Source organism: Jaculus jaculus, chromosome 7 (genome assembly GCF_020740685.1).
Source record: "Jaculus jaculus isolate mJacJac1 chromosome 7, mJacJac1.mat.Y.cur, whole genome shotgun sequence".
Taxonomy (NCBI): Eukaryota; Metazoa; Chordata; class Mammalia; order Rodentia; family Dipodidae; genus Jaculus; species Jaculus jaculus.
In genome coordinates, this window is record NC_059108.1 from 72,963,731 (window position 1) to 72,984,688 (window position 20,958).

Genomic DNA, 20,958 nt, shown 5'->3' on the forward strand with positions numbered 1-20,958 from the left:
TTTACCCTTGCAGCTTCTCTTCAGTATGTGCTGCGGTTTTGTTCAGTGTTCTGACTTTTTTTTTATGATATTTTCAATCCTTCAGTATCTTTGTGGCCTTCATGGTTCCTGGTCATATCCACATATATAAGCAAGCATACTGAATATTGATTTTTTTCAGATATTTTACACATTTTCCTATATTAAGATAGGACTACTACAGAAGTTTCCTCATGATAACTTGCTATTCTGTTATAATAAATTCAGTCTGCTCAAGTTCTGTCTATTTTCCTAGGAAAGGTAAAATTCCCAGCATCTTGGCACAGCCCTTCTCTTCTGTACTCTCCTCCAAGTATTTGCTGCTTAATAAAAGCTCATTTCATTTTTTGATGACCCATGAGATTATCAACTCTCTTCAGGAAAAGTTTGTATTCCCATTCCTTTTCTTGTCTGGACTATAAATTGCTGTATACATCTACAGTTGGCCCAGGTAAAGAAATAATCTATTCTTGCCTGCTCAGTCTGATTCCATCAGCTTAGAGTCTGAGTAAAGCATCAGTTCCCAGATTCCTTTGATATTCTGAAAGCCATAGTCCAGGCAAGTTTTTCCATTATCATCCTTCCCTTGCTTTCACTCTCTGATTGTGATGCAGGGATGTTGGCACAGACTCTGGCATAATGTCATGAACAGTGAACTCTTATTTGAAAGTTGTTTCTTGGGGTTGGAGTGGGGTCATTCTTTCTCACCAAACTTTTCCAAGACATTTGCTTCTGGTTTTCTCTTTATGTTTGATAAAGAAGAAAAATGATACACAAGTATGGGAAATAAACTGACTTGAATGCTCCTCCCTAAAAACACTTTGTGCCTTTTCCCATCTTGCCTCTACATCTTTCTTTTTAGAGCCCATAGGATTCACAATAAGAAATCTTTATTTGAATTACATAGCAACAAAATATCAAATTGTAGTCAGATAACTTATTTTCTTTTATCTAAATATTTCCTTTTCTGAAAATTACCATCAGTAAGTTTAGCATCATCACAGAAAACTTCCATTGAGCACATACCGAGTACAGAGCTTTCACTAAGGGTGGAATTGTATTATTAAACACTACACTTTGATATAGTTAAAAAAATGCCCTCTAAAACACATTGATATCTCAGGATTTCTCATAAATTCTATTGATTTCTCCTTATGATATAGAAATACAATTGTATGATATTTTAATATGTGATTTATAACCTAGCATATTCCCAAAAAAAGGAGAAGGGGAATATGGCAGTCACTGATAAATTTCATTGATATAAATAGACAAGTTGGATTATTTGGAGTTTAAAAATGTATATCCTTCTTTGAGATAATTTAGCTAACTGATGAATGAAAAAATACAGTCATTATTAGAGACACAAGCTGAGCCAATTCCTAACTCTAATTCTCATAATTTAGGTTACCTCTTATTTAGTTGGTGACAGGGCTTTCTCTTTGCCTAGTCAATCTCTAAGCACATCTTTCTTGAGAAGCTGAATGGATTAGGGTAATTCTAGTAAGAGTTCTGTTGCTTTTTTTTTTACTCTTATCTTGGACATGCTTGTAAATTCATTCCTGGAAGTAAGGTAGTATATTTTTTCTGTATGTGTTTCCTTTTGTGTGTATTTATGCAACTATATGTGGCTTACTGTAGAGATACAGAGCTTATGGTACATTTTAAGTGGTATTTTTGTATGTGCTTATGCACATATGTAAAACAGCCATTATCTTAAATGCCACCTCTGTTTCCCCATCAATCAATATTTCCCCATCAGTCATATAATCATTATCTCTATTTTAAAGATAAGGAGCTTAAAGGATAGACTAATTATCGTATATCCTATAGCTTCTAAGTAACCCCCAAAACTGTGAATTGTAGATGTATAATTAGCCTTGAATATGTGTTATCAAATATATGTTGTCCTGAATACTATGTAGATTAATAACTAAGGCCAATATCAACAGAAAGAGTAAGATCTGCCTCTTTTGCTAGGCACGTGGTTTTGGTTTAAAACTGACCTGAATGCCATTTTAAGGTTGAAGATTGAGCTGGAGAGATGACTTAGGGTTAAGGCACTTGCCTGCAGAGTCAAAGGACCCAGGCTCAATTCCCTAGGACCCAAATAGGCTAGATGTACAAGGCAGCACCTGCATCTGGAGTTTTTTACAGTGGTTAGAGGCCCTAATGCACCCATTCTCTCCCTTTCTACCGCTCTCTCTCCCTCCCTCCCTCCATTTGCCTCTCTCTCTTAAATAAATAACATAAAATAAAAAGGTTAAAAAATATTGAAGATTGAAGTGTCTCCTTTCCATTAAAAAGTGTGATGAAAATTAGTATTTTATATGTGACCATATTTTAACTGTCTAGGACAATATATATGAGACAAAAGCGTCTTTTATTGAGGAATCTACTTTTATAGGATTTTCTTATTATACTAGTGAAAACCACAGGTAAAGCTGCAAACACCAAACCACCATACACATTCAGTAAATGTAAAGTGAATTCATTGGCTTTATTGACTCCTAATTATGATGTCATAAAATTTTATTTAAATAATGGATTTTTGTTTTAGCTGCAAAGATACCAAACCACAATATCAGTTGAACTGACTAACTTCTCCATTTCATTGGAATTCCTCATTTTTTGAACTTTAATAGCTTACATCAGATTCAGGCCAGGATCAGAGTTTATGACTGGGGTCATGCTTACTAGTTCTAAAATTGAAGTTCCATATAAGTCAACATGATTTATTTGTGAATGTTATTCAGTGAAACAACTCCACTGTCAATGTCATTGAGGAATTTATGAAACCAATAACTCTTTAGAGATTGTCATTTGTTTTTTTCTGTGTGACTTACATAACTGTTATTCTGTGAATAATTTGTAACTAATCATAAACACAGTAGTACTGGTAAGTCAGAGAGGAAATGTTTGGAATGAAAATATAAATCACAACCCAAAACCAAAGGGTAAAACATAAAGTTGAGAAGAGTATCTGCTAAACAATTAGGGACTAAATACTTATCTAGAAAACTGTGAGTGTATATAAAGGTACAAGTGAAACAGAAAGTCTTTGGAAAAGTTTGTGAAACCTGAAGGCATAGAAATAACAGGGTCAGAACATTCCAGAATTTTGTAAAGGATAAGGGAATAGTCATCTTTCATTACTGCTTCCTGCTATGAGGGGGCATGGTCATGTGTTTCATGGGAGGCTGGTGTCAGCAACAGGCAAGCCCCCTTGGAGGAGGCAATAGGGAGTCAATTGTGAGGAAGCTAAAAGCTGGTATTGTGTGGAAGAGGGACAGGTTAATAGAAGTTGGTTGAATGTGTGAGATTACGTACTTGGTTTTTGATGCATTTCCAAAGACAGGGGGCTAGTAACAGTAAAAGAAATATTCCTATTAATGGCCCAAGTAATGGTAGTAGCCAATGCCAAATAGTTCCAAAGATACCCCATGGTCCTTAAAGACACACCAGGATAGATTATGCCAGCCAGAGTTTGGAATTTTTAAATCTCTGATTCTACTTTACTTGATTTGTTTATGTAATAGCAACATTACTCCTTTAGAAAGAAACAGGATCCTCCTTTGTCTGCTGTGATGAGTTCTGAGGGACTAATGATGCCAATGAGGTGAGCTTTTGCTGCAGCAGGTGAAGGGCCATAGCAGAGTCGTTAGTGGCTGTACTGAGTTCTGTGGAAAGCTGTTTATATTAGGCTGTGTCCCAGCCCCTCAGCCAGCCTTGTAGCTGCTAGAGAGGAGGCAATGCTTATTCCTATTAGCACAGGTAAATGAACTGCTCTTCTGATACAATAGTTGGGGTGTTGAGTGTGCTGGAAGAGAGAGTAGGATAGTTCACCCTCCATATTAGGGAGTGAGGTTAGGTAGAATGGTGACAGACACACAGGAACTTGCATGTTTTATGAGGGATATGTAAGTGTACAGAGCAGAATCACACCAGAAGTAAATCCCTGCTAGTAGGGTGTGATTGTTAGAGATAGAGATATTTTTGAATGTCCCTGTTCAGCATTTAGAAGTGTCCTTATGTCAGCAGTCATGAAAGCCTGAAGGGGAAACAGGAGCAGAAAAGGAAGAGATAGGTTTCCAGGAATAAGTGGAGCCTAAAGTGGAGGTGACATTGAATGGGGTTATTGTAGTAGTAAGAAGCTAGTGAAGAAAGTCCCAAGGAAAGCAGGCAGTATGATTACTTGAATTAAGCTGGTGGAGCAGGGACAGTGAGGAATTTTGCACAGACATCCAAGGTGGGGTGGAAAGAGAAATGCCATAGAAGTTGTGTTAAGTATCATCATGAGCCCCATGTATAACTTGAACTGCATGTAAAATGAAATTTGGGGCTGTTATTGGCACTGTATGGAGTCACCTGATAATCTTTATTACCCCCTCCCCCCGCCCACCAAAGAGTCTGGTCCACTGTGTCTACTGAGTAGGCCACTTCCTCCTTTGCATCTGCCCATTTCTTGTTCCAGGGATTATTGATTATAAAAGTAACATTTCTCCTTCATTGTCTGAGTTGTTGTGGAGTGATGCTGCAGCCTGGACTAGTATCTGCAATTCCTTTGCATAGAAAACCTAGATATACAGTTCCTTTGGGGACATCCATCCCATTGGGTACTTTTCCTGAAGTCACACTTATCCTGGTCCTGATTAAGGTAAATAAATTTAGGCCATAATGGGTCAAGGTTACAGGAGTTAAAAACACAACTGGGAGGTCCAGTGGAAGCATTACGGATGAAGAAGGAAGAGGAGATGGATTTTGTGCATCCTGAGATAGGGCAAGAGGTACATGTAAGGAATTTGTCATTTCTGTTTGCAGCTCAGAAATCAAAATGCCAAGCACAAGGTGGGGATGGACATTAAGAGGCCAGACATCATAAGAAAAGATAGGCATGGAATTATTAGTACCCTTGGGGGAAGCATTTTGGGTGGGGAGTGTAGGAATATTGGAAATTTTGAGTTTAAGGGGATCAGCTGAGAAAGAACAGTACTTATCTCCTGTTGTGTCAAGGTCAGGCAGTGGCTTCTGGATGCATTTGAGTTGGGGAAAGATCCAGATGGTGATGACTTGCAGCTTCACTGCTGTATGAGTGGTGAGAATAACCAGATGAGGTCCAGTCCAGTGGGGTGTGAGACTCTGGGAGAAAGATTGCTTAAGGTATAACTGATCACCAGGATTAAGAGAGAAAGAGAAAGAAATGGGTTCTTTTTGATGGTTGAGGCAGAAAATGGTTGGCATGTTCTTGGAGAAGATTTCTAACAAGAGTGAATGCTCATAAGTACTCATGGAGAAGAGTTTTTGTTAGGGGAGTAAGATTTTCCATGAGGAAAGGGAAGCCACACATGAGTTTAAAAGGGTTGAGAAAAGAAGGAGCTTTGAGGGGTAGCTCTGATTCATGAACGGGCAAGTGGGAAGAGATAGGCCCAAGGTAAGTGGAGTTCAGAGGTTAACTTTGAGAGGTGGGTTTTAAGAATGGCATTTACTATTTCCACCTTGCCTGAGGATTGGGTTCTGAATGGAATATGCAGTCACCAGTCTACTTTCAGGGCTCTGGATACTTCTTTGTGTTACCTTAGAGATAAAGGCTGGTCCATTGTCATATTGGATAATAAGAGGAAGGCTGATGCAAGGTAGAATGGACTCAAGAAGGTGGGAGGCAACTACGTTTGCAATTTCCCTACTTGTTGGGAAGGCTTCAACTCATCCCAAGAAAGTTTCTACCATAGTGAGAATGTATTTAGTGTTTTGTGAGGAGACATGTGAGTGAAGTCTATTTGCCACTTAATCCTGGGCAGAGAAACCTGGTGTTGGTGAAGTTTGGAGGAAGGAGTGGCCAGTTCTACATTATGGAGAGGCTTTGCCACAGAGAGCACAGGCTTGAGTCACAAAAGAAGTCAGTGAGGAAAGGTGATGCTGGAAAGAAGTGGGGTCATAAGTCTTTGTAGGGAGCAAGCACCAATATGGAAAAGATTATGTAAGTGAGTTAGTGTGGTGGTAGCCCGGGGATCATCAGGCAGGCAGTAGAGGTTTTCCAAGAGTAACAAGTCCAGTGGGCCCAGTACAGTACCTTGTCTTGTGAGAGCCCGGTATGGATCAGGGTTATACGAAAGGGTAAAGGAGGATGGGGAGAGGAAAAGAGTTGAGAATATGCCTATATTCTGAAGACTAGATTCTCTGGTAACTCTACCTGCAAATGAGTTTCCCAGGCCATGGATGAAGTTAAGAAGCTGATGTCCCCTACAATGAATGATGGCTGCTTTAGGGGAGGTAAGAACCTTCTATTAGTTTAAGATTAAGAAGCCCATTGGTAATTGGGGTTCCTTGCACTGAGAGGGAGCCTCTTTACTTCCAAATGATAACATGGTGGTATAGAATATGAAAAGTATCTTCCCTTGGGCTAAAGTGAGGGCTTTGGTGAGGATGACAAGCTCAGCCTTCTCAGATGTACTTCCCTTAGGCAATGGGCCAGTCTCCATTATCTGGACATCTGGGACAATAGCACATCCTGATATTCAGGACCCTTGTGGGGTGGTGGCAGAGCTTCCTTCTCTATACTAAATGTGGTCAGTATCAGGGAGGAGAGACAGTGAAATTTTGGGGTTATGGTAGGTAAGCTCCTCTAAAGTCTCTAGACAGGAGTGTGTAAGTTGCTTAGGTAGAGGTAGAAGGGTAGCTGGGTTAAGTGGGGAGAAGGAGTCTAAAGTAATGTTTGGGTTACCTAGAAAGGTAACAATAAAATGTTGGAGTTTGAATGGGCTTAGGGTTGAGAAGCAAGATTTAGAGAGGAGATCCTTGAGCCTAAAAGGTGAAAGAACTGTGAGCTTTTGGCCTACTGTGAGTTTCCTGGGTTGCTGAGGCTAAGGCATATAGGTAAGGTTGCCAGCCTCTAATAGAAGTTTCTAATTGTTTAGTGAGGCAGGCCACAGGGGCAAAAGAGGGACCTTTCATCTGTCCTAGAACTCCCAGTGCCATTCCTTTCTTTTCAGTGAAAAGAAAGAAGGAGAAATGCCTTTGGAGATCAGGGAGAGCCAGGGCTGTTGCTGTCAGGAGGGCATCTCATAGGTGAGAAAAAGCAGCATCTCTATTGGTTTGGGGATAAAGTGGTTCATGTTGGTCACCCTTAGCTTTGTCAATAAAGGGGTTTTGTTAAGAGGGCAAAATTGGGAATCCAAGTTATTAGGAACCAGCAAAGCCAAAGGAAGATAGGATTTCTTCCTTAGAGGTAGAAGTGGAAAGAGAGCAAAGGTGCTGTTTGCAGGGTGAGTTTTCATGAGTTGAGAGTAAGGAGGAAACCAAGGTGCATAACTTAGGTTAGAGAGAGTTGAGGCTTAGTGAGGGAAATTCTGCAGTCCCTGGAGCCTGGAAAGTTGAGAAGCGTGTTTGTGTGTTGTCTGGAGTCCAGAAGAGAGGGTGAGCAGAGAAGAAGGTCATTGACATAATATAAAAGTGTGCTAAGTAACAGGTCAAGGGATAGGAAGTCAGTGGATAGAGCTAGGCCAAACAGGTGAGGTCTGTCTCTAGACGCTTGGGGGAGAACAGTCTAGGGTAGTTGAGTTGCAGTGTGGGTGTCAGGATCTTCCCAGGTGAAAGTGAAGAGATCAAAGTAGTTGGGGTAGAGAGGAATAGAGAAGAAAGCATCCTTGAAGTCAAGTTCTGAAAAGTGAGTGGTAGAGGAAGGGATATGGGAAAGAAGGGTGCATGGGTTAGGCATTATTGAGTGAATGGTAGTACAGCATCATTGACGAAACAAAAATCAGACTAATTGGTAGGTTCTTTCAGGCTTAATAACAGGCAGGAGAGAAGCATAGTAGGGGGATTGAGTGGGGTGGAGGAAGCCAGCAAGGAGGCGAGAAATGATGGGTTTATGTTCCTGATGAGGTTTAAGTAGGATTAGGTATTGAGGCCAGCAGGGGAACACAGTAAGGTCTTTGAGCTTGATAGGAACATGTGTGTGATATGAGGCTGGAGCAGGTGAAGTGTCTCACACCTGGGGGTCAATCTCAGAAGTGGGAAGGGGAAAGTTAGGAGTCTTTATAAGAGAGGGAGCTATGGTAAGGATGAAAATGGTGGATGAGTGGGGTGGATGAGGTCTCCACCCGGAAGTGGGGCAGGGAAAGAGGGCATTACAAGCAAAGAATGGGTGTTATAGCCCGGTTCATATTGCTGGTAGAAATCATCTAACCAAGAGCAGCTAGATCAAATTGCCAACAAACATACTGATTTAAAATAACAGAAATTTATTTTGTCACACACTATAGGCCAGAAATACAGATCACTATATCTGGGAAAAAAGCATGGTGTCTTGATAGTCAGTTCCCTCCAGAAGCTTCAGAGAAGAATCTGGTCCTTGCCTGTTCCACCTTCTTGTGGTTGCTAGTATTCACCAACTGCTGGCAGCATAACTCTGTTTTCAGACTCCACATGTGTAGTACTTTGAATCTTATAATTTGAATGTATGGCCCCATATAGACAAGTTATATTAAATTTGAGTTTGAAACTTCATACCCTATCAGGCAGATTCCTTATAGAAAGGGCATGTTACTGGGGGCAGAAATGAATCTAGCCCAAGATGCTGTGAGCAGTTTGAGCACTGGCTGTGCTTTTACTCAGCATTTGCTGGCTGTTTGGTGGGTTTTTATATGCTTGGATGAATCTATGGAAGCTAAACAGCTTCTTTGCCACTTAGGGAACTTCCTCTGGATCTATATGCTTGAAATATATCACTGCCTTCCATAAACTATGTCTGCTTAGATGTTTTTCCTAGCAACATGGAACTTTCTATTACATAATTTTGTACCCAAAGAATAAAGTCTTGTTGAGATAAATTTGACCATGTGGAGTTTGATCTTTTGGAAAATAGTGTTGGGGGAATGTTGATGGACTTGGTACTTGGGACTGAAGAAGCCCTATAGAGTGGTAAGGCAAATTTTATGGGTTACTCTGGTGAGAATTTGAAATATTTCATGCAGACAGAATTGTGCTGGCTTATTAACTTTCAAAGGGGAAGAAAAGACAGCTGAGAAATTTGTTAGAACTGGGCTCCTGATATTAAGGCTGGTTGTGTTCGGCTGCCCATGCCCAGAGTGTTAGATCAAGGTTTAACTTAAAAGTAATAGATGGTTTGCTTGTTGGAAAGTATAGAATTGAAAGACATATGATTTTCAGCTGGAAAAATTCAAGCATGTTTAAGGTTACTGACACAGAGACTGCTTTAGGTTGCTAAAGCTACTATAGTTAAACAGATTACCACCATTAAAGGTGGGCACAGTGCTTTATATTAAAACAATGGAAAAAATGCCTTTAGGTGATGTCCACTCTAGAAAGATTGAATGAGTAGGAATGGAAAATCTTTTCAAAAAGGAATTCTAAAGGCTAAAAGCCAAGATTTATTTTATTCCTTGATTAAGAATGGCTGTGTCGCTGCCAACCTACTATTGGCTTTAAAAGCATGAAAAATGCATCGAAGCCAGTTATGAAGTGCCCACAGTCCCAGAGCCACTACTGACATGTAGCATGTGAAGCAAGGAAGCATACTGGTGTGGTCAGTGAGGGCATTGTCTGATGTTGAATAAGAATCACTGGTGAGATGTGACATGGAATCAGGGTGATGTCCCTGTGTGGCCACTGAAGCCATTGCCTGATGCTGAATAGGTGCCACTCCTGAGATGTAGAATGGGAAGCAGGATGATATTTCTGTATTGAAAATAAAAAAGGCCAGTATATTGAGTTGAAGATGGACTGTGGTTTACAGTGGAGATCTGAAGATATTTTCTATATATCAGGACTGTAAAAAGGATTCCATGGAGCACTGGTGGATTGAAATGAAAGCTTTCTCCTAGCTACTCAACCCAGCTGGAGGGATGGAACTAGAAATTCCAGAGACTGATGTCATAGGCTATGGATGTGAGACTTGAACTATGGATGTTGATGTTTACCTGATGGTTTTTGATTTTACATTGATCCAGTCTCTCCTTGTTATGCCTTATTGCAATGGAAATGTTTACTCTGTACCATCATATGTTGGAAGTATGTAACCTGTTTTGATCTTACAGGAATCACAGTTAAGAGATATTCTTAAATCTCAGCTGAGAATTTGGAGCAATCTTTTTTTATTTTATTAAGTAGAAACTTGGTACAGACACAGCATGTGTTGGTACCATCATTTTCCCCCCTCCCTGCCCCTACTTCATTGAAGGTGTTGCAGAACTTCTATGGAAAGATCATTTAAATGTCAATATGAATGAAAGTAGAGGAGTTTATTTACTTGGGGTTCAAAAGAGCTTGGGATAGCTCTCCAAATAAGCTCTGACCCTGAGCAAAGATTTTATTTTCATTTCATAGTTTTCATAGCCAAGGGGAGGGGTAAGTGAACAATGAATACATGGAAATTTATATATTCATCATCAGGCTACCCTAACAATGAACTCCATTTTACTTTGTTTTAGCCTATACTGTCTTTCCTTATCATTCCTCTGTGCCATTTTGGACAGTTCTCTCTTTGGGGTTTTCCATCTGCTTATGGAATAAGTTTAGCTTCTCAGCAATCAACTCTTATAGCAACTCAGTGATTTAGTTCAACTTTTAGTTTCTTTTCTGCCACATTCCCTCCTCTTTATTGTCATAACACCTTGTGATTTTATATGTAATGGCTGGTATTCCTAGTGTGTCATCTGTATTTTAATTATTTTCATTCTAGATTGGATGACGCTGAACAGAACACTAAACATAAGGTTTTAACCTAAGTCTCAGCATAATTTTTATGACAGGCCCCATTAAAGGAGCTAGCCAGTGTCCCCATGTAGCCCATATAGGTTACAGGCCCTATATCTGGGGTACATCAGCTGTAAGAACTCCAGAGTCTTGGGTAAACATGATCTCTGGAGCCAAACATGTGTCAATTGTCATTGGGACCACTGACACTGTTACTATTAAATCTTGTATTTAGTTAGCAGCAGCAGGAACTGGTTCATGATTATTGTCCTTGAAAATATGGATAGCAACAGAAAGAAATTATTATCATAAAACCAAAGAAAGAGAGCCAGTGGGGCCTTCTCTGTTCAAAATTAGTCAGCAGGAGTGACTTTGACTAATTCCATTGTGAGAAGGTGTTCATAGGCCATTCCTGAAGCTAGAGGAAGGGGGTTGTACCACATTTCTCTAAAATTAACAGATATTCCTAGGGAAGGAAAATGATATAATCCAAGGCAATAGTTAAGAATTGTATCTTTTCAGGGGTGACAGACATAAAAGTCCCTTGGAACCAAAGTATCTCTATGGATTCCAGGGGCAGGTGTCCTCGAGAACTTGACTTTGATGGGACCCTCTGCATCCCCAGTGACCTGTTAGCTATTCAATTGGCTAAGGATACTCTCTTTTTTACTCTGCAGTGTTGAGTTTATATCTTTTGGCTGATGGATGTGGGCTCAATTACCCAAGGGTATGTGGGCCCCCTTAAGTTATAAATTTTATAAATTTATAAATTATATAAATTTTATATAAATATGTAAATATTTATATAAATTTATATGAATTATTTATATAAATATATAAATTATATAAATTTATAAATTATATAAATTTTAAGGAAGCGTCATAAATGAAAGGGGAATCTGGCTTACTTCTAGAAATCTAAGCAAAATGACACCATCAGACAATCAGCTCCACCACCATTAGCAAGTAAAAACAGAACTCTAAGTAGTTTTTACCTCTTAGGACTAGGCTCTAGATTTGTCCCAAGTTTACTTTAGGGCTTGTCTCTGAGATCTGCCCTTAGTGATATATCTCCTATCTCCTTTAATAAGACATATTAAGGAGAGATTGGAGTAATGTGAATCAGTAACTATCAGGTAAACATAACCAGTCAGGACAATTTTGGATCTTTTATTTAAAGGTAAACAATGGCTAACTTATCAGGGCCAGGCAGAAGGCATGCATTAATATGAGAGCTTAATTCTGTAAGTCAGCATCAGACAGGCAGTCTATTTGTCTGAATCTTTGTTTATATTGTAATATCTTACTGTGTGTTTAAGACCATGTGGGTAGCCAAAATTCACTATGTATTATATTTTACAGTCATTTATGGCTCTGCATGAGAGACTTTTAGAGACCTGTGAAGAGTTCTGTGACTCTCAACATTGTCATCTGCTAGGATAAATCAAGTCTTGCTGACTAAATGGCCATCCCTCTTTTGGGAAGCCTGGAGGACACATTTTCCTTTGATATGACTTTTCTGTTGCAGATACATTGACTACGAGTCCATCTCTAGGGCTCTGTCTCCTCCCTGATGAAGAAAACCGGTAACTCTCCAGAGGCTAGAGGCTAGCAAATGTTCCATCGTCTACTGTGGCTTCTGACCTGGGAGCAGGAATCAAAATATTTATTTCCAATGTATCCAATTGACTTTTCTTCTACATATGGTTATTAACCACTCAGAGAGACTGTACACATTTCATTAGCAAAAAAAGATTTAATTAAAGATGTACAGAACAAATCTGGTTAGCAAAGCAGATATGATCAGAGAATGACATGATAGTTTAAAATAATTCTGATTAGCATTTAAATTTTGTTGTCCTGTGACAGTGTAAGCTATACCTGGAATATTGAAAGCATACACATTTTATCCATTAAGTATCTGCCAGTTATAAGTACAGGAAAAACATGCTAGCAGTCTTGGAAACAATATTTTATTCACAGATTTAAATCAATTGACTTGATCTAGAAAAGACAAGACAGTATAAAAACTTGGCATCTGTGTTTGAAAAAAATGTTAGCTAGTCTGTACACCTAAGAAGATACCAGTTATCCCCCAACCTGGGATCAGAAAGGAAGAGTTTCAGATCATTTTTCTAGAGCAGGGATCATATCTTAAATATCTATCCATAAGCAATGAACTTAAGATACCAGAAATGAGACAATTACTTAAGTAAAACCTTGATGAGACTGATTATACATAGCTTAAGAATAAAGCCAAACCTGGACATTGTTGAGCTAAATTAAACTGATTTTAACAAGCATTAGAGCCTTATGACAGACATAAAGTAATTTCTTAATCAAGTGACTTTCATCATTGAATAGTTTTTTTTCAGTTTAACATAAATCAATATTTTTACAATATATGAAGCTTAGACAAGCTTAACATTGCTTGTATATATCTAGGATCTGACAAGCTTTCTCAGTTTTCCTAAGAACAAAATCACAGTGACTCAATCACCTTTTATAAGACTTAGACAATAATCTCAGTGATAATCACCAGTAGAACAGCATGAACAAGAACCATCTTAAGGTTACATTGTATTTTTTATATATAACAAACTTATTAAATATTAAAAGGTTGACAAATAGAGGAACATAGCTAATTTGGTTGAGCACTTTAAAGTCAGTCTTTTACAACTTTGAAAATATTATGACCAGATTAACATCAGTAAGTTAAATTTTTAAATTTATAACTTGAATATAATAACATCTTGCAACCAGCTAGGGTCATCCTTTGTTAGTCTGATATAAACTGTAGGATAATAGTCATCTTAATCCTAAATAGTCTGTAATCTGATCAAGCACTTTAAGACTTAGTTAATCACCTATGTCATTAAGGTTTCTTTCTAAATTTACTCATACCTTCATCTACATAATTTTACTTTATAATCTGTATAAACATTCTGTAACAATATTTTTAATCAAACATTTAATATCCAAAATTTAAAATTTCTTCTTCATTTTACCTTTTATCTAGTTTATCTCATTATAATTGCCAGAGACCAGATCAACATTGGTCCTGATCTAGCTAGTTACTGATAATGGAATACCATCGGACCTGATCGTAACAACTTTGGCCCTCCTGACAGAAAGAGGGCCATTACCTTGGATATCCATTAAGGTTTGGGATTACTCTTGTAGGGATTAATCCATGCTGGCATCTTCCAACCCTGAAATCACTTCAGATATAATTCAGATCTGAGTAGTCACAATCCCAATTTTAAATTCTAATTTCCAATTTCCCTGGGGAGTTCTTACCTCAGCTGGACATCTGGCTCAATCTTGTCTCCTTCCACTGAGGAACTCTGGTCTCAGTTTCACAGTCTCCTTGGAACACCCGGAAGAGGACCTCACAATTATGTTGGGGTGTGCACTTCCCATTTCCAGAGATCTTTGACAGGCTGGGAGGCCTAGGAGTGGTAGTCTTGCTGACCAACAGGGTCCTAATCAAGGAAAATTTCACAGGGACCTCCAGAGATATTGAATAAATTCTCTGGAAAGATCATTTCAGTGCCAGGATAAGTAAAAGTAGAGGAATTTATTTACTTGTGTGCTGAGAAAAAAAAAAAAAAGTTTGAGATAGCTTTCCAAAGAAGCTCTGGTCCTGCCTTGAAATTTTTATTGCCATTTTATAGTTTTCATAGCCAAGGGGAGGGGTAAGTAAACAAACAAGACATGGCAACTTACATATTTGATAATTTCTGTAATCAGGGCACCTAACAATGAATTCCATTTTTCTTTTTTTTTAGCCTAAATTGTCTTTCCTTCTTTACTTTCCTCTGGGCCCTTTGTGGACAATTCTCTTTGGGATATTCTATCTGTTGACAAAGGTAAGTTTAGCTTCTCAGCAATTAACTCTTACAGTAGCTCAGAGAATCAGTTCAACTTTCAGCTTCTTTTCTACCATAAAGGCCCTCCTCAGTGGGATTGCTGGTATTCACCATGTCATTGTAGGTTGAGTTGTGAGAGCAGCAGTCAGTCATTGTGGCAGGGGGAGATGCAAAAATGCCTCTGGATAATCCTATTTTCTCTCAACCTGTGGCTCTTATAGTCTTTCTGCCCTCTCTTCCACAAAATTCCCTGAGCCCTGGTGGGTGCACTTTAAGACTACTTTAGTGTTGAGCTTTCAATAGCTTTTGGATTTCTGCTTTGGTATGTTTTGTGTATCCTCAATGTCTCTCTCCATCACCCTAATGCAAATTGTCTGGCTTGCCATGGAAATACTTTTCTCATCTTGCCAATTCCTCTGTGGTTTTACCTAAGCTTTAACTGATGGTGGTTCATTTCCTTCCAAAGAGTCAGGTATCTTTTCTTGTCTCACTGATAGATTTTGGGTATCCTCAGTTCTCACTGCCTTGTGAAAAAAAAAAAATAGGTTAAAGGTTATAAGCATTATTAGTTTAGAGAAATTCTTGGGGGCATAGCCTCTTTTTTGGCCAAAAACTTGTGGGTGCTTCTTGTTGGAATCAATAATCTTGGTCTCCATAAGATTCTGGCTCGGTTCCTAGTTCTAGCTATGGATCCCTTAGCCAGTCAGAGAGCCATTGTTTACCCTAGGCTGGGTTAGAAGTTCATCCCAGCAACATGGAACTAACTACAAAAATGTTTTTTTTTTTTTTTGTGTGTGTGTGTGTGTGTAACCCAGGTCAGTCTTATCATCTTAAAATCATAGCTCAAAGACTGTTTTTGGCTCCTTTTCCCTTGGCCACTTACCATAACAGTCCAGAATATAGGAAGCAGAGATTTTTAAGCCTTTCTTAAATAACAGGTTAAGAAAAAATACAAAGGTTAGAAAATATTTGCTTTATAATAAGTGTCCCATTAAAATGCTAGTCTCATTTCTGTCATCCTCACAGCACCAATGGCCAGCACTGACAATCTCTACTTATCCAAGGCCTGAGCTTGTCTCACTCTTCATATGGAACTTTCTATCAGTCTTTTTCCTCCGCATGATCACAGTTCTTAGTGAAATTTTACATAAATGCTTATCCTATACCTTGTATTTTTAAGAGCAAAATGGTTATGTAATACATATTTTTCATCTTCAGTGAACTTTTCCATTTTCATCCCTGTACATGTGACAACCATTGTCATACAGAAGGCCCTGCTTGTAGGAACAAAAAGGAATATTTCCTTTTAGAGAATCTGCAGATAAAGTTGAATTCAAATTCTGAGAATCTACTCTTGGGAAGTATATAGTTTCTATGATCTAAAAAGCAAAATTAACCAAAATACATGGTCTTTCGATACCAGTTATAAAAGAAGTAAAAGAAGAAGTAGCTATTTTGCATCTTTAAGCTGATATAAAAATGTGCCTTCTTGAAGCAAATAGCACTCTAGAAAATGTTTACAAGATTTTTTTCATCTTTTATTTTCAGTAATAGTCTACCCCTTGGTTTCAGAAGACCCTATTTTCAGTACTTCAGTAGTATGTGGGTGGACTGACTCATCCTCCTCATTCCTCCGACACCCATGAGCAATCAGTGTTTTTTGTTGTTGTTGTTGTTGTTTTGTTTTTTAAGTAGGGTCTCACTCTGGTATAGGCTGACCTGGAATTCACTATGTAGTCTCAGGGTGGCCTTGAACTCACAGTGATCCACCTATCTCTGCTTCCCAAGTACTGGAATTAAAGGCATGCACCAACATGTCCAGCTAATCAGTGTTTCTTTGCAATATGCGACAATTTCTTGAGGGTTCTGAAGAAAAGGGGAAAACACCAAGTATGCATTTGAATCCAAGGCAACTCAGTATTCATCTGTGTGCCTTAAATCTGCACCTACTGACTCTGCTGCATTCTCATCCTCTGATCTAAGCTAAGATATTAGCATGACTGCGTGGATATGGCAACATTAGTAATGGCCCTTCATTGTCAGGGTTACATGAGCTGTAGAGAAAGAAAGTAAAGAAGATAGCATAGATAAAAGCAGTGTTGGCTATCCTTGTTCTGTTGACATTGGTGTGTGTGTGTGTGTGTGTGTGTGTGTGTGTGTGTGTGTGTGTGTGTGTTTATGTGTATTTTGTGAAGATTCAGATGCAGTCTGAAAGGAAGAAACATTTAGTCTTGGCCCCTGTGGCTCCCTATAGCCTCAGTAATACAGAGGGTCCCAGACATTTTTCATAAGTATTTGCAGGATACCCCAGGAGAATCTCCATATTGGGAAGGCCATGGTCATGGACTATATGCTGCTGTCACTCTTGTGCTGCCTTCCAGAACTGCCCAACTTACCCAAGACCTGCTCATTCATTGGGTAGTCCTTGTGTTGGTTAATTAGGTATTGAGAACAGAACATATGGGCTGTTCTTTCGTGCTGCTTCTTGTCTTTGTCTAGGCTGCTGAGGATCGGGAAAGAGACAAGCTTCTGATATATATAAATACTTTGCAGGGGTGTGAGAGAAGGTGCACATTATATTTCCAGCTAAGGATTTGACTGTTTCCTGCTTCTCTTCTGGGCCACAAGGCCTCCTCCTGACCCCCCCCCCCCCCCCGCTTCATTTTTTGTCTATGAATCTCCTATAGAAAGAATGAATCAGAGCATGGCTTCTAAGGGGCCTGTCTCTTATAATCTCCTTGAAAGTAAAAGTTTAGGGGCGACTATACAGGGCAGTGTGACTTTGTTTTGAGGATTGAGTTGGGGAAGTTGTAGTATGTCTCAGTACCTGTTAGATACTCAGCATCAGTGTACATCTTTGTGTCTCTGGAGTTTGTATTCCAAGTACATCATTTCTTAAATGGTGCTTCTCAGTCAAAGTTTTGAGGTGGAAGGTCATTTAGGGGAAGGCCTAAAGTGTCCAATTCTGTTGCTTTCTTCTGCATTTTCCAAAAATGTGAAGTCCTCAGGATGATAGCCACAAACATCGTTTTGCTTATGGCATCTCAGCTACAGTGAAGTCTGCCCTGGCTAATGTGAAGGATGTAGAAATAGGAGTCATGTGAGGCAAATGGCAAGGCTCCAGCTCTGCTCCACTTTCCAGAGTTATTTGGGAAAGTCCATTCTGAGCTTCATCTTCTAGTTTGTAGTATGATTAGATTGGAACAAAATATGTCTCAGGTGTCTTCCAGCTTGACTACCTTGAGATCAGAAAGCTCTTTATTACTTTATGCATTTCAATAGCTATTTCAATAGATGATTCCAAGAAAGGTTAGGATCACCCCTTGTTTTAAAGGACTTCTATCTTATAAAAATGACAATGAAAATGGTTATCTTAGTGACCATCTCTACATTTATAAAGGGACAAGTAATTTAGAAAGCATCTGTACATTTATTATCTCAAATAGCGTGCTTGGGCCATTTTATATAAAAGAGAACTGGGGCTTAGAAAATTAAGAACCTTATTCAATGCCTTGGAATCTGATAAGTGGTAGGTTTAGGATTAGAACCCAATTTTCTTTGTGCTGTGAAGTATGACACTTTGTCTACCTTACTCTAATAGGTGTTATTCTATTAGAGTTCAATCCAGAATGTAGAAATAGCCCAAATGTTAAAGAAAATATTCAATAGTGAGTAAAAGAGGTCCATATTTTACTTTCTCTTAAAAGATATTAGAAAAATCATTACTCTGCTAAGGCCAGGATTTCTGTGACTTGTATTTTTTTTCTTAAAGTGCCATAGTCCTCCATGACAGCATTTATGTTGTCATCATCAACATCATGGCAATACTGGATGCATTCTTATCCATTCTGAGTTTACTTTCTCCCTGGCCATTGATTGCCTCCATCTGTGCCATCTTCTTCCTTTGGATCATGTAATACATAATTAATGATCTTGACAGAGACATCTGGAGTAGCAAATTACATCCTTGACCTATGTTCAGGGGTCATGCTAGTACAAAGGCTTACCATTCTCCTTTGCCCTTGAAATAAATCTTAAGAAATATATGCAATCAAATTATATAAACTACCATTAAGGTCCTATCCAAGACCAATTGTCAGGGTTTTTCCTAATCTGTCAGCACTATAACCACAAGCAACTAGTAGGCAGGAATTAATGAGTTACTTATAGTATCATAATATTTTCTTATTAAAATTGACTTCTAATGCAATCTTTTCTTGTGAATTCTAATGGAATTTCACCAAATCAAGTACAATAGGGTTAGAAATCTATCAAAGTGCTAATGCATTTGGGATAGGAAAAGAGAGGAAAGAACAATGGAGAGGTCAATTAATGTTTTCCCTGTGAACTCCCTGTGAACCTTCTATAGCTCAGAGAGCAAATTGTACTCAAAACTCTATTGTCCAAGAAACGGGCTTTGTTTAAAGAGCTAATGCATATTCCAAGAATTTATAGCTTGTGGAACTTAGTTCAATGGCTTGTTGCCAAAATTTTAATGAGAACTGATACAACTGTATCATCCAACATTCAACTCTGTGCCACTGGAACAACTGTTGATAAGGGGTCTGAAAGTTGAAAATGCACTTAATATATCCTATTTGGGACTTTCATCAAAATTAAGTCACTTTCATAACAATGACTCATTGCTTAAATTTTTTTCTTCATTTTCCATTCTTGGCTACAATTTTGAGTGAAAATACAGAAAAAAATAAATTATTCAGTCCTCTTTTTCTCCTTAAAAAGCTGGGGAGCCCTTTCATAGCAACAGGAATGAGAACAAAAGAGAAGAGTTTTTTTTTTTTAGTCATTTGCAAAGTTAATTTGAGAGATTTACTTTGTAAATGTTATAATAGTAAACATTAAATCATTAATCTCAATATTTATGATTCCAAGTGAGAGAAAACAAGAGTCATGAAAATTGACAAGACAAGATCTACCCAGCTCCTAGACTTTACACTCTGTGCCTTCTCATAATAGAGATATTTTATCAAATTTCTTTACTATTTGCTACATGTTCAGATAATTACTACATTATGATGACATGCCTAAGGCCTCTGAAAGACAAAGATGGGACTTTTACTCCTTTCTTTGTGGAGTAAAGTTATGTCTACATAAGAATATATTTTGATTTGGGGATCTTAATTGTATCTTGTAGATTATAAATTATACAATCTGCAGTAAAAATAAATATGGATGTAAATAATTAGCTTCAAAGTCATAGTCTTTTTATAGGCCTACATAAAAGCATGAAACCTTCTCTATTTTTTAGGAGGGTTAGATTGGAAAGGGTAAAACACTTGGCATAAGATAAAAATAGGATGTGAATTTTGACCTAAAATGCTACTTTTGCCCTGGGATGTATTTTTTATGTTATATCTGCAACACTAACTCTAAATAAATTAGTACCAGCTTCTAATCCAAGTTGAAACTTCAGAAATGATGGTCTGCTCTTCCAACATTGAGTACTTTAACCTCAGTTGCTACAGCTTTAAGAATTCAAATACTTAGATTGAACTAGAATTTTACTGTATTTTATAAAGCAAGTAAATTTGATGTGAATTGATACCCACAATTAGGGGTATTGAGAGTGTCACAGTAATTAAGGTTACCTAAAATAATGTTCCCCTTTAATCATGTGAGGGATGTGCTCCTGGTTAGATTAATGATAGCATTGCCCACTACTGAGCTGGAATCAGGATTAAATAAACCAAACATCTGCTGTGATGACACCTCCCCAATTCACAGTGTGGTAATGTACTGACTTATCTTTAAAAGTTATGTTTATTTCAGGCTGGAGTGATTAAGACACTTGGCTTCAGAGCCTAAGGACTTATCTTCTACTCTCCAGGTACCAAGCAAGTCAGACACACACAGTGGCACAAGTGCTCAAGGTTGCATATGCACACAAGGGGGTGCACAAGTCTGGAGTTAATTGTAGTGTCTGGAGATCCTGGTACACCAATGCTTTCTCTCTTTCAATCTCTCTCATACACACACACACACACACACACACACAGCAGTCTGTTGGGCTTGCCTCACAAAAAGGTTATGTCTATTTTAATTAGAAAGTTTTAGCAGAAATGGACTAAATGCTTCTTGTAGTGGGTTGAGTCTCTCAGTTCTCCATTTCATTTTTACCAAATTCTTATGCATAATACAAGGTAAATGCTAAATATTAATGTTACATGATTTTGATTTCAGTTTGAGGCATTTTTACCTGAATATCATAGGATGAAATAGAGTGGAATGGAAAATAGCTTTTAAACTTTGAAATTTCATCATTGAAAACATTAAAATGATCCAGAAGAACTGGGTAGTGTTTGTGGGAAAGGAGTTGGCCTTTTATTTCTTAATT